Here is a 12,490-nt window from a genome sequence, read left to right as displayed (position 1 = left end):
TCACACCAGGCCTGGCTCTCCATCCATTATGCCAACAAGTTTCTTCCAATGCTATCTTTTTAACATTGACCTGAAACAAAACTACTTATTGTAAATGATGTTCCTTTGGGTGGAGGAAAGGGAAAGATATGGGGGGAAATTTAGGGAATCTAAAGACAAAAGAAATCCATAAAAATCATGGGGATCAAAAAAGATTCATTTGTTTCCTCTCTCTCCTGGGAGCTCAGGCATCCAATAACTAAGAACCTTCTCCTGCCTACAGATAATTTGGGTTTTATGCTCCACTCCCTAGATATTAACCTTGAGATACTAGGGAGCCACTGTAGTTTATTGAGTAAGGGGAATGGTATAACCAGATATGTGCTTGTTGTGCAGAAGCATTGCTTGAAGGCATGTCTTTATTAAGGATCTCTTATGCCTCTTCATTTTGGGCTACTTCTGGAACTAAACTCTATCATGCTTCTAGGAAATCCCCATCATCTTTCCAGACTGAGTATGTTTTGGTAATCACATTTCACAAGTACTTTCAGTATCCTCAGCCCCACTTACTAAAGATCATTGCAAAGAACTTCCAAGGCTTCGATTTTAAAAGTGCTCCTTAGCCAGCCATCTCTTTATTTTCCATTTACTGTAATCTTTTGGATTGGACACTATTACAGCTCTATACTCCTTTCTTCATTCATATAAACACACCTGTGTGTGTGCATGTGTGTGTGTGTGTGTTGTCTTCCTTCATTAGATTGTAAGATCCTTGAGGGTAGGGTTCATCTTTTTCATATTTGTTTCCTTAGTGCTTAACATAATCCCTTCCACATAGTAAGTAATTAATGAGTGATTATTGACTGACTGACTGACTACATCCTGGAAATTATAGCTCTGAATTCTCTTCTCTCCCCCCAAAGTGTGCTGTTATTATGGCTTCTGCAGCACAGTTAGATTGTGAAAGCTTACATATATGTTTTGAAGAATTCCTGCCCTCAGTGTCCCCTTTCATTTTCATTTTCTTTTCAGCCTCATCTATTCAAGGTCAACATTCAGATAGTTGATGGATTTCTATCTAAGCAGCCCAAGCCCTCCATCACCACACTTGAAAATATCAGTCAAGCTTGAACTTCAATATGTTTAAGAGGAGATAAAATCATCTTTTAGGGTTCCATGTTCAGACAATATCTGAGCCACATTTGGGGGAAAGCTTGATCATAAATACAAAGGAACTCTTCTTTAAGTCACAACTGGCCAAAGACACTTGGCTGTCATGACATTACCAACTTTTTTGTTTGTTTGAATTGGAGAGGTGGGATGAGAAGCAAAATGGAAGAGAGATTTTATCTTTTAGGGAAGAGATCCTTGCGCTCAGATTTGAATCCTGTTCCTGATGCTAGCTAGCTGTGTTCTATTGGGGCAATCCTTCTGAGTTTAGTTTCCTCGTCATCTGTGAAAGAGGGTAATACTAGGACCTACCTCATAGATTTATGGGGAGTCATTGAGGTAAAGTATATTGATACACAAGCTTTGAGGGTTAGAGGTCATCTATTTTGGCTTTTGAACCTTTGATGTCATCAAGAAAGGAAAGACTCAGTGGGGAAGCCCCCTCCAATGATGCAACTCTTCAATACTTCTAGCTTATAACCTTAGAGGGTTATTGGATCCCCCTTCAATGATGCAGCTCTTCAATTCTTCTAGCTTACAATCTTAGAGGGTTACTGGATCATTGATGGGGTATTGATCTCACATAGGAACAATATTTGTTTTTCATCCGACAATGAGGTTGTGGCTAGCTTAAATGTGGTCACATGTCTTCTCTTCTTAGGATGGAGGAGGCATTCCCTGTGTTCACAGACAAAGCTGCATGTAGGAAGGCACAGGGCCAAACCTGTCACTTCCAGAGATTTTCAACCCTCTCAGGAGTGGTTCCTACCCCAAAGGGATGTGGATAGCCTAAGAGCCCAACTGAAGGCAATTCTAAGAATGCAGTGATTAGCTGAGATGATTGGGCCATCCAGAAGCTGAGGGAGGCAGCAAGAAGGCAGAGACTTGCTTCAAGATCTCTCTCTAGCGTGGTTGAGAAACAGTCGGATAATCAAAACTTGTACCTTAAGTTTCAATGTGAGGGAAATGGAAGTTAAAGGCAGGCTTTTCATTTCTGTAAAGGATAGTAATAAAACTGATTATATTACTTATTTGTTGTATTATATATAACTGATTATTAATATTATTTGTTTTACATATAACTGATTATGCTACACATAATATAATCAGTTGTATTGCTATCCCTTATAAAAATATAAAACTATACACACACATTATATATATATATATATACATATACATATATATATCATATGGTAAAAATTTCAAAACGCGGGCTTTTGAGTCAGATGTTTTGGGTTCAAGTCTCAGCACTTTCAGTTAGTACTTCTGTGGCTTGATTAAAAGTTTGAACATCTCTCTAGATGTGTTCCCCCTTTCTATAATGTGAGAGGATTGTTTTATATGAGTTCTTTGATTTTTTCCAGCTCAAAATGTCTGAATCTATCTGTCTGTCTGTCTGTCTGTCTGTCTGTCTGTCTGTCTCTCTCTCTCTGTCTCTCTGTCTCTCTCTGTCTCTCTCTCTGTCTCTCTCTGTCTCTCTCTCTGTCTCTCTCTGTCTCTCTGTCTCTCTCTGTCTCTCTCTCTGTCTCTCTCTGTCTCTCTCTCTGTCTCTCTCTGTCTCTCTGTCTCTCTCTGTCTCTCTGTCTCTCTCTGTCTCTCTCTGTCTCTCTGTCTGTCTGTCTCTCTCTCTCTCTCATACTCTTTTCATCACCTCCTGCACTGCTGGAGAGGCTCAATTCAGTGTTTATAACCTCTATCAATCTTTCCCAAAGCTGTTTCTATGGAATGAAATGATGGGATTAAGACATAATATCCTGTATATTCTTAATCAATATGGGCTCTTCCTATGTGCAGACATTTATCTGGATGCACCTTCTGAAATTGACCTGAAGCTTCCACCATTTGCCTAATTAGACATCTAGGGAGTTCAAATATACTACTCAGCCAAAGCCAGAAATCATTCTGGAAAACACAGGTGCAGGAGATAAACAACTCTCTCAAAATAACATAAAGCCTGGAACTTGGGCTGATAATAATAGCTTGCTTTTCTTAAGATGCATGGATAGGGCTACTATTGTTTCATGGGCAGTCTCTTATTTGATGCTCATGAAAATGGTGCAAGGTAATGTAATTCATTATTATCCCCATTTGGCAGAGAGAGAAACTGAGTCCTAAGCGAATGCTTCAATGTCTCATAATAAGTTGGTGACAAAATCAGGACTGGCACTCAGTTCTTGTGGACCAATGGCCAGAGATTTTTCTGTTCTTCCACAAGTCAAAGGGATTAGAAACAGAAGTAACCTAAATTACATAAACCTAATTTTCTATAAAAGGGGAATAAATAATACCTGTAACACTCAGAAGGTTTTTTGAAGTTCAAGAGATCTAATGCATTTAAAAATAATTTTTAAAATGTAAAGCTATAAATAAATATCAGGAAGGGGACTAGTCGAATATCTTCTTTTACAGATGAAGGGACTGGAGGCCCAATGTCCTACGTCACCAAGTGCAGTAGAAATAGATCTCCATTCAGAGCCCGAGGACTTGCATTTGAATCTTAGCACTACTAATTTCTATTTATATGGCCTCTGAGACTCATTTAACCTTTCCAGGTCCCATTTCCTTCATCTACAAAGTAGGGACGAGACTGATGTGCCCAGCACCTCTAAGCTTTGGCCATTAGGAACAAAAGTCACTAAAGCCAGGATTTGATGTCAGTTCTGTCTACCATTAACATCTTTTCTACTTCAGGACACGACCTTTCGATGATGACCAATAGAAGTGGATGAAGGCATGTCTCTGGTTGAATTGGGTCATCCTTACAATGCATGAATTGCCCCATTTTGTATTTATTTGTCTCTGGGTTGCTGTATGTTGACAAAGCAGGTGGCTAAAATTACTAAATTGCCTTGGAGGCAATCTGTTGGGACTGACTTGAATAAACACCATTTTAAATAGTCTTCCATTTTCTGTTTGCCACAGGAACAGTCACACATCAAGAAATGGAAGAAGTTATACATCCAGTCTGAATCTCTCATTTTAGACATAGGTGGACTGAGGCTCGGGAAGATAGAATGACTTATAGTTATATATAGTTATAAATCTAGAAGCTATCTCAAATGTCATCTAGTCCAGTCCCCTTATTTTATAGATGAGGAAACTGAGGTTCATAGAAATTGTTACTTGGCCAAGGTCCAATAAGTAATAAGTGCCAGAAATGGAATTTGAACTCAAGGCCCTTTGACTCCAAATTAATCACTCTTTCCACTGCCCACTCACTATGCCTCTACAAAATAACATTCTTCTCTTGAATTGTGGTATGGAAGGAATTCTAGTTTTCCAAGGCCTGGCCAGGAAAATTAAAAAAAAATATGTGGGTGCCACCAACGAGAAAAGCTTCTAAAATGGGAACAATAATACATGACTTTTTGTCCTTACAGGACCAGCCTGAGTTCAGAGAGGATGATAATCAAAATTCAGTTGAATTCAAGACTTATTCATTAGGCAGCTTTTATGGGCCAGACCCTAGGAGCTGTGGATACCAAAAAAGATATTGTCCCTGTCCTCAAGGATTGTATAATTTATTGAGCCAATAATAACACATCTATCTCAAATAAATATTGAAAATAAAATAAATCAATACAAAGGAATGAAAAATAATGAGAGAAGGAAAAGTAACAACTGAGTCAATGTGGAAAGACATTGTTGAGGAGGGGAAGTGACCCCAAGGAAGTTGGGGACATTCGGAGGTGGATGTGAGGAGAGAATGTGGTCAAAAGCATTCAGGAGGCAGATGAAAAGTAAAGAAGACATTTTGATGGAACCCAAAGACAGGTCACTAAGTGGTTTCTTGTTTTGTCATAATAGCTCTGAAACCAAAGTCAAGAGCACAAAATCTGCAAATAATGATAATGAATGTTATTTATATAATACATTCTCTATGCCAGGCACTGTACCAAGCACTTTGCCAATATTGTCTTATTTCATCCTTAGAACATCCCTGAAGTTGTAGCTCCTATCATTATCTCCAAGTTACAATGAATGAAATGGAGGGTAACAAATTTAGTGACTTGCCTGATGGCACACAGCTAGTAAGTTTTTCAAGTCAGATTTGAACTTAGGTCTTCCTGACTTGAGGACTATCCAGTGCTTTATCCACTGTGCCAATTAGCTGCCTATTATCATCTGTAGAATAAAGGTTCAAACAACAGACTTCAGAGATCCTTGGATTCTTGATATGAACAGCATTGTGGAGCAAAGACTGACTTTCGATTGACACACAAAGGGAGCGAAAAGTAGACATTTCTTTTATAAGTAGCAAAGCATGTGTTTAAGAGAGGAAAAATGCCCTATTTCTTATAGACAATCATAAGAAAGGTAGGGCAAACAGGATTTTGTTATGGAACAGTAATATTCAGGAGCCCATTTTATTCCTATTTGTCCAGTCTCTTTTCTGTATACTTCTGGGTCTTCCACAGTCACTATGTATAGGATCTCATTAAAGTTGTGTATCTCCTCAATTCTCCTTGCAACTCACCATGTTTCCTCCCCCAATAATTACTCCCTCCCATTCCTTTTTCTTCCTCCAAGGATGTGGACAGAAGTTACTGACATATATATATATATATATATATACACATACAAATAAAGACATACATTATATATATATATATACATACATATATATATATATATACATACATAGAGAGACAGAGACAAACCAATAAATGGGTAGATAGATAGAATAGATGAATGGAAATATGGATGTATAGCTGTATGAATGGATAGATGCGATAGATGATGGATGGACAGATGGGTAGATAGATAGATGGATAGATACATAAATAGATGGATAGATGAATGAATGGATATATGTATAGATAGATAGATGATATATATATGTATATATAGATAGATGATGGATGGATAGATGGATGGATAGATAGATGGGTAGATAGATAGATACATCGATACATAGATATTATTTCAATTCATCTCAGTTTTGTCATACTCTTTGTGACCCTATTTTTTGAAGTTTTCTTGAAAAAGATGGTAGAGTAGTTTGCCATTTGTTCTCCAGCTTATTTTACAGTTGAGGAAACTCAGGCAAACAGAGTTAAATGGCTCTCTCAGGGTCATACAATTTTAAGTTTCTGAGATTAGATTTAAATTCAGGAAGATGACTTTTTACTGACTCCAGGCCCAGCACTCTATCCATTGTGCCACCTAGATTCCCATAAACCCATATACCTATAACATCCATATGTCTGTACATACATGCTATGCATACACATACACAAGTGTATGCATACTATATATACTATGTAATTCAACCCCAAGGTCATCTAATGACTTTGTAAGAGAAAATAAGGCCAATGGTTTTGCATAACTCTGCCTCATTTAAATCCAACTCAAGGAAATGCAAATCAAAACAACTCTGAGGTATCACCTCACACCTAGCAGATTGGCTAACATGACAGCAAAGGAAAATAATGAATGCTGGAGGGGATGCGGCAAAGTGGGGACATTAATTCATTGCTGGTGGAGTTGTGAATTGATCCAGCCATTCTGGAGGGCAATTTGGAACTATGCCCAAAGGGTGCTGAAAGACTGTCTGCCCTTTGATCCAGCCATAGCACTGCTGGGTTTGTACCCCAAAGAGATAATAAGGAAAAAGACTTGCACAAGAATATTCATAGCTGTACTCTTTGTGGTGGCCAAAAACTGGAAAATGAGGGGATGCCTTCAATTGGGGAATGGCTGAACAAATTGTGGCATATGTTGGTGATTGAATACTATTGTGCTAAAAGGAATAATAAAGTGGAGGAGTTCCATGGAGACTGGAACAACCTCCAGGAAGTGATGCAGAGCGAGAGGAGCAGAACCAGGAGAACATTGTATACAGAGACTGACACACTGTGGTACAATAGAATCTAAAGGACTTCTCTACTAGCAGCAATGCAATGATCCCAGACAATTCTGAAGGAATTATGAGAAAGAACAATATCCACATCCAGAGGAAGATCTGTGGGAGTGGAAACACAGAAGAAAAACAGCTGCTTGAGGGGGATATGTTTGGGGATATAGACTCTAAATGATCACACTGGTGCAAATATTAATAATATAGAAATGGGTCTTGATTAATGACGCATGTTAAACCCAGTGGAATTTTGTGTCAGATAATGGAATTGGATGGGGAGAGGGGAGGGAAAGAACATGAGTCTTGTAACCATGGAAAAATATTCTAAATCATCTAATTAAATAAAATTCAAAAAATAAAATAAAATTATATTGAAAGGGTTAAAAAATAAAGATGATCCAAAAAAACATCCAACTCATGAACAAGTTAAGACATCTCTCTCTGTCACTATCTCTCTCTCCCTATATAATATATAGAGAACATATACAGTACTATACTATAGATACATATAGCTCACATATACACTCTATACTAAATATACTATATTATATACGTACTATATATGTATAACAATTGTACATATATATTACATATACTATGCATTCAATAAGTATATTAAATATCATATGTATACTTGCCAAATATACTATATATGCACTAAATATAGCATAAATAGCACACATTATATATGCTATAGATAATATTTCTTTGTGTGTATATACATAGAGTGAGAAAAAGAGAGGTAAAGACAGAGAGACCAAGGAAAGAGAATTTGTCTTCTGTCATAATTCTTAGGTATGGCCTATTTACAAGAGGTAAATTATCCAGACTTTGGCCAGGTCTCGAAAGAGGTCTGTTCTCTCTCTTTCTCAATGAAAATTCGTTGTTTAGTGTATGGGCATATGTGACTGAATTATATAATAGTCTCCAGTGTCTCTGACGAAGCAGAGAAGCACTCTTTTTGCCAGTGTAGCAATGAGATGGGATCTTTTGGGGAAGGACAATAGAGTTGGAGGTGGGGCGGGGTGCAGAATATGAAACAGGAAACCAATGACACATTTAATGAAGAAGTTTTATATCTCTTGCTCTTTTCCCATAAAAATATCTCAAGTTTGTATGGTACAATGGTAAGAGACTTGGATCTGAAATTAACCCTGCCTCTGATATTTACTTGTCAGTGACCCTGGAGAGGTTACTAACCCTGTTGTTGCCTTGGTTTCCTCATTTGTAAAATGAGGAAAACATCTGCTTCACAGCCATCTTCTCCACATGGTTGTGAAGTTAGAATGAAATGATATACTTAAAGTGTTGAATAAAGGTCTTCAATTATTTTATAATATTCTACAATAATCTGAGTGGCCAAGTCAAATCTTCAGAGCCTCTAGGTGGCCAGAGTTACTGATTACACTCTCCCACTGGGCTGTCTAGACAAAGTCTCAATCATGCAGTATGGCATAGCCTGGGGACATTCATCCTGCAGGTGTATTGTTTGGAAGACCATCCCCTTTTCTATAAATATCCTGGAATTCCTTAGAATACACTTAAAAGAAAATGTTCCTGCATCTTCTATTAGCAGTATTGTCACTGCTGCTATCTCTGGTTTTACTTGCCTGTTAGCCATGCCATCTGTGCCCAATCAGTCCTCTAAGCTTCTTGTTATTTGTCTTTGAATTCCCAGCCAGGCTCTGGGCACTTGAGCATTTTTAAAAAATGTAAATAAAGGTTTGGTTTGGTTTTGCTTTCTCCCCCTTCCTTTTAAATTAACTTTATTATTTTTTATTATCATATAACGTAATATACCCTATTGCCCATGATTGAAATAACGGCCCTGTTTCAGAATAGCCAGATGATCTTCAGAGGGGCAGACATATCCATGTGTGACTGTGACCTCTGATTATGTCTCTAATATGCAAGTGATCATCCTTTACCACCCACATTCAGGGCACTGCTCAGGAGTCCTGTGGTAAGATGTGATCCCAAATTCCCAGTTTCCCCAAGATGCAGACGTATGCCACCTTTATTGTGTGTATGTCCCACTTATTATGTAGTCTCCTATTTTTACCCTAAGATGTGAGAGACATATTTGCACAGAAAAGAGAGAGACAGAGACAGAGAGAGACACAGACAGACAGACAGACAGACAGACAGAGACAGAAATAGAGACAGAGATAGAGATAAAGACAGAGAGAACTAATCAGAGGAAAACTATCATAGATATAGACAGAGAAGGGAGAAAGAGAGAAGAGGGAACAAAGAAAGGAAAATGGAGGAAGAAGAAGGGAAACAAGGAGGAAGAGAGACAGAGAGGTGAAGAAACAGAGGCAGAAATAGATAGAAAACAGGAAGAGAGACAGGGTGCAGGGGAGACAAAGAATATTGCTCACCAATCACCAGGATCTTTGTTAAAGCCTCTGCCATTGTGACCTTGCCCTGCTCTACCTTCTTGCTTGCTCCCTGACTCTGGAAAGAGAAAACCTACCATTTCCCAAGCCTTCAAATGTGCATTCTGAAAACTAGCCTATCTGTAAATACATTGTTTGTTTTGAGTGAACCTTCTGTTCCTCCTCTATTTGATTAACAGGAATAATCAAACATCTAAATAAAAATCAGTGTCTGTTTCCACTGGAGCCCGGCCAATGGAGTGGCAGGCAATTCGGAGGGTTGGCAAACTCTGCAAGGCTTTGTGTGGGGGACATCCGGGCCAGCTTGCAGGGCCCTGTGCTGCCATCTGCCCCTCCTCTTCTGCACGTCTCCCAGGCCAGTCATTTTAATAGGATTACAGCTCATTTCTTTTAAACCCCAGGACTGACAGGTTTGTTTCAAACATCCTTTGGAACAAACTAAGGACAATGACAGAGAGCCAACAAAGCTGTGATGGCAATTCTTTCACCTGGAATGAGTAGCACAGAACGTGCCATCAGGTCAGCTAAATAAGAGAAATTCTGTTGTGGGAGAAGCCTTGGCAATCCTGGAATCACAGGTAGGGAACAGAAGGGGAGTTCAGAGGCCAACTACATCAAGACCCTCATTTAACAAGGAAACTGATGCCCAGGGAAGTTAAGTAGATTGCCCAAGATCCTATAGGTATTAAGCATCAAAGCCAGATTTGAACCCATGTCCTCTTACTTCAGAATCAAGAGTTCCTTCCACAATATCACACTCATCAACTTAAAATTTCAGGACACCAAGTTATATGGAGAAAGAATTCCAGAGTCCAGCTCTGACCCATAATGAGAAGAAAGAGATTCCTGGATGTCAGCCCACCACAAAGCTAATGGGCAGCTAATGATGTTGTTCCCACCTAAATACTAAACTATCTCTGTCTCTTGAAAGATGCTAAATGTCATTGCCTGTGAACAAGGCTCCAGCCTTATCACTCTAGTTCTGGAAATCATTTTGGAGCCCTAGATTTTCGTCATTTCCCTGAAGTCTCATTCACGACATCTGCTATGCGATGATTTTCATAAAGGTGCCACAGAGGGTTAAATTCCCTAGTGCCTCTGGTTTTCTGTTCCATGACATTTGGCTGAGATTGCAGCAGTATGTTTTTCTCACTTATAAGCCTGAAAAATTGGATGAATCAATTGTATGGGGATATGGAGAAGCTGGTCTCTACCATGATGAATCGTTGTGGAACTGGATTTGCCAGAACTGTGTTCAGGGAAAAAAAAAAATTAAAAAAGTGAACTGAGACCATTTTGCCACCAAAAATAGGAAGGATTCCAGACTCTCTACTTAATAATGACATTCAGCCTTTCTCTTCCCATCTTGCTTTCTCCTCTAAGGCTCTGCTTATTGGCCCATTATGTTCCTGGAACATAAAAGATGACAAGGAGATGAAATTCTGGCTCAGCAGTTTCCAGCTCCTATGCCCCCCTCCCCACCTTCTCTGAATCCTCTCTGCTTCCCACCCCTACTCCCTTGATTTCATTCTCTTCTCTTCTTCCTTCCCCTCCTCCCTCGCCTCCTGCTGCAAAACTCTCTCTGCTGCCTGGCAACGACACTGTGGGCAATGGCCCAGAGGATTTCTTAATACAGCCTCACCAGGCAGGGAAACAATGAGCTGAAAGTCTCACTGCCATGGCAGGGCTGAATGATATAGAGGCACAAACATGGGTAATTTGAGGCTTGATATTGAGGGAATGGCACCATGATGTTTACCTGCCTCAGTCTTCCCATACATGCTTATGGTAGCAAATGAAAACTATTTTCTTGGGGTTTCACTTCAGATCCCACCCCCTTGAGGGGAGACCTTTCAGATCAACAGGTCAATGTTCAATCTCTCTTTTTCAATAATCCTTCTATCAGCAACCACATAAAGAAGAGGTATGGAGCTGGAATGGACCTCAGGGGTGGGACCTCTAGTCCAGCCTCAAATTACACAGAAGGGAACTAAAGTAAAGAATAGCTCTGTGATTTGTCCAAGGTCACCCAGTATTAAGTGGCCAAACTGGGAATCAAACCCAGGTCCTATGCTTCTGATCCAATAGTCTTTCCATGGTCACACAGTACCTCCTTTTCCCTAAAGCTCACGTCTGAATCGGTCATCCCTCTGCTCAGGAAGATTCAGTGACTCTCTATAAATTCTGTCTCCGGCATTAGAGACGGTTTCCTCTCAGTCATCTGGTTTCTCCATTGCTTGGCACATTATCCAGCATATGGTAGACACTTGATAAATAGTTGATGATTTATTGGTTAACATCTATGGAACCAGAGCACAGGCAAGTCAGTTAACTTTGAGTTTCTACTTCTTCATCTGTCGAACAGAGATGCTAATAGCTGGAGTGCTAACCCCACAGGACTATTATGAGGCTCTAATGAGACCATATTAGTACAGAACTATATAAATGGCAGTTATCATTATTATAGCTTGATTTAACACTGGACATGGGTTGAACTCAATATCTGTTTCTCTCTCCAGTTTTTAGCAACAGCCTCTCCCCCATCAAAGTGTGAAGAACATTTTATTTTAGACCGACAAGCCTTGAGCCTACATATGCTAAGGAAAGCTGATACTCGATGACCTTTTAAGGTTTGCGAAGCATTTTACATCCATGATTTCATCTGAATCTCACACCAGCCCTGGAAGGTAGATGCTATTATTAGCATCCCATTTTTACAGCTGAGAAAACTAAAGCTGTGAGAAGTGGTGACTTCTCCAGGGTTGGTTATGTGACTGACTGGTGATTTCAGAGGCACGATTTTAACTGAAGATTCTCTGACTCCAAGCCCAGGGCTCTGATCACTCTTCTATGCTGTCCTTCAAACCACAACATGCTCAGATTGGACCAGGAAGAAAGCCGAAATGATTTGGCTTGAGGTGACAGCAAGCTCAACCAAGCTGAGCCACTGTTTCTCGGGGCAAATGACAGTTACATAGAGGATTTTCCCAAGGACATCAGGGCACCCTCACTATTTGCCCAGTTCTTATGGAGAAACCAAAACCAAAACGAGCAAACAATTACCGGATAGGTTGAT

Source organism: Monodelphis domestica, chromosome 8, assembly GCF_027887165.1.
Source record: "Monodelphis domestica isolate mMonDom1 chromosome 8, mMonDom1.pri, whole genome shotgun sequence".
Classification (NCBI taxonomy): domain Eukaryota; kingdom Metazoa; phylum Chordata; class Mammalia; order Didelphimorphia; family Didelphidae; genus Monodelphis; species Monodelphis domestica.
This window is presented reverse-complemented; position numbering follows the sequence as displayed.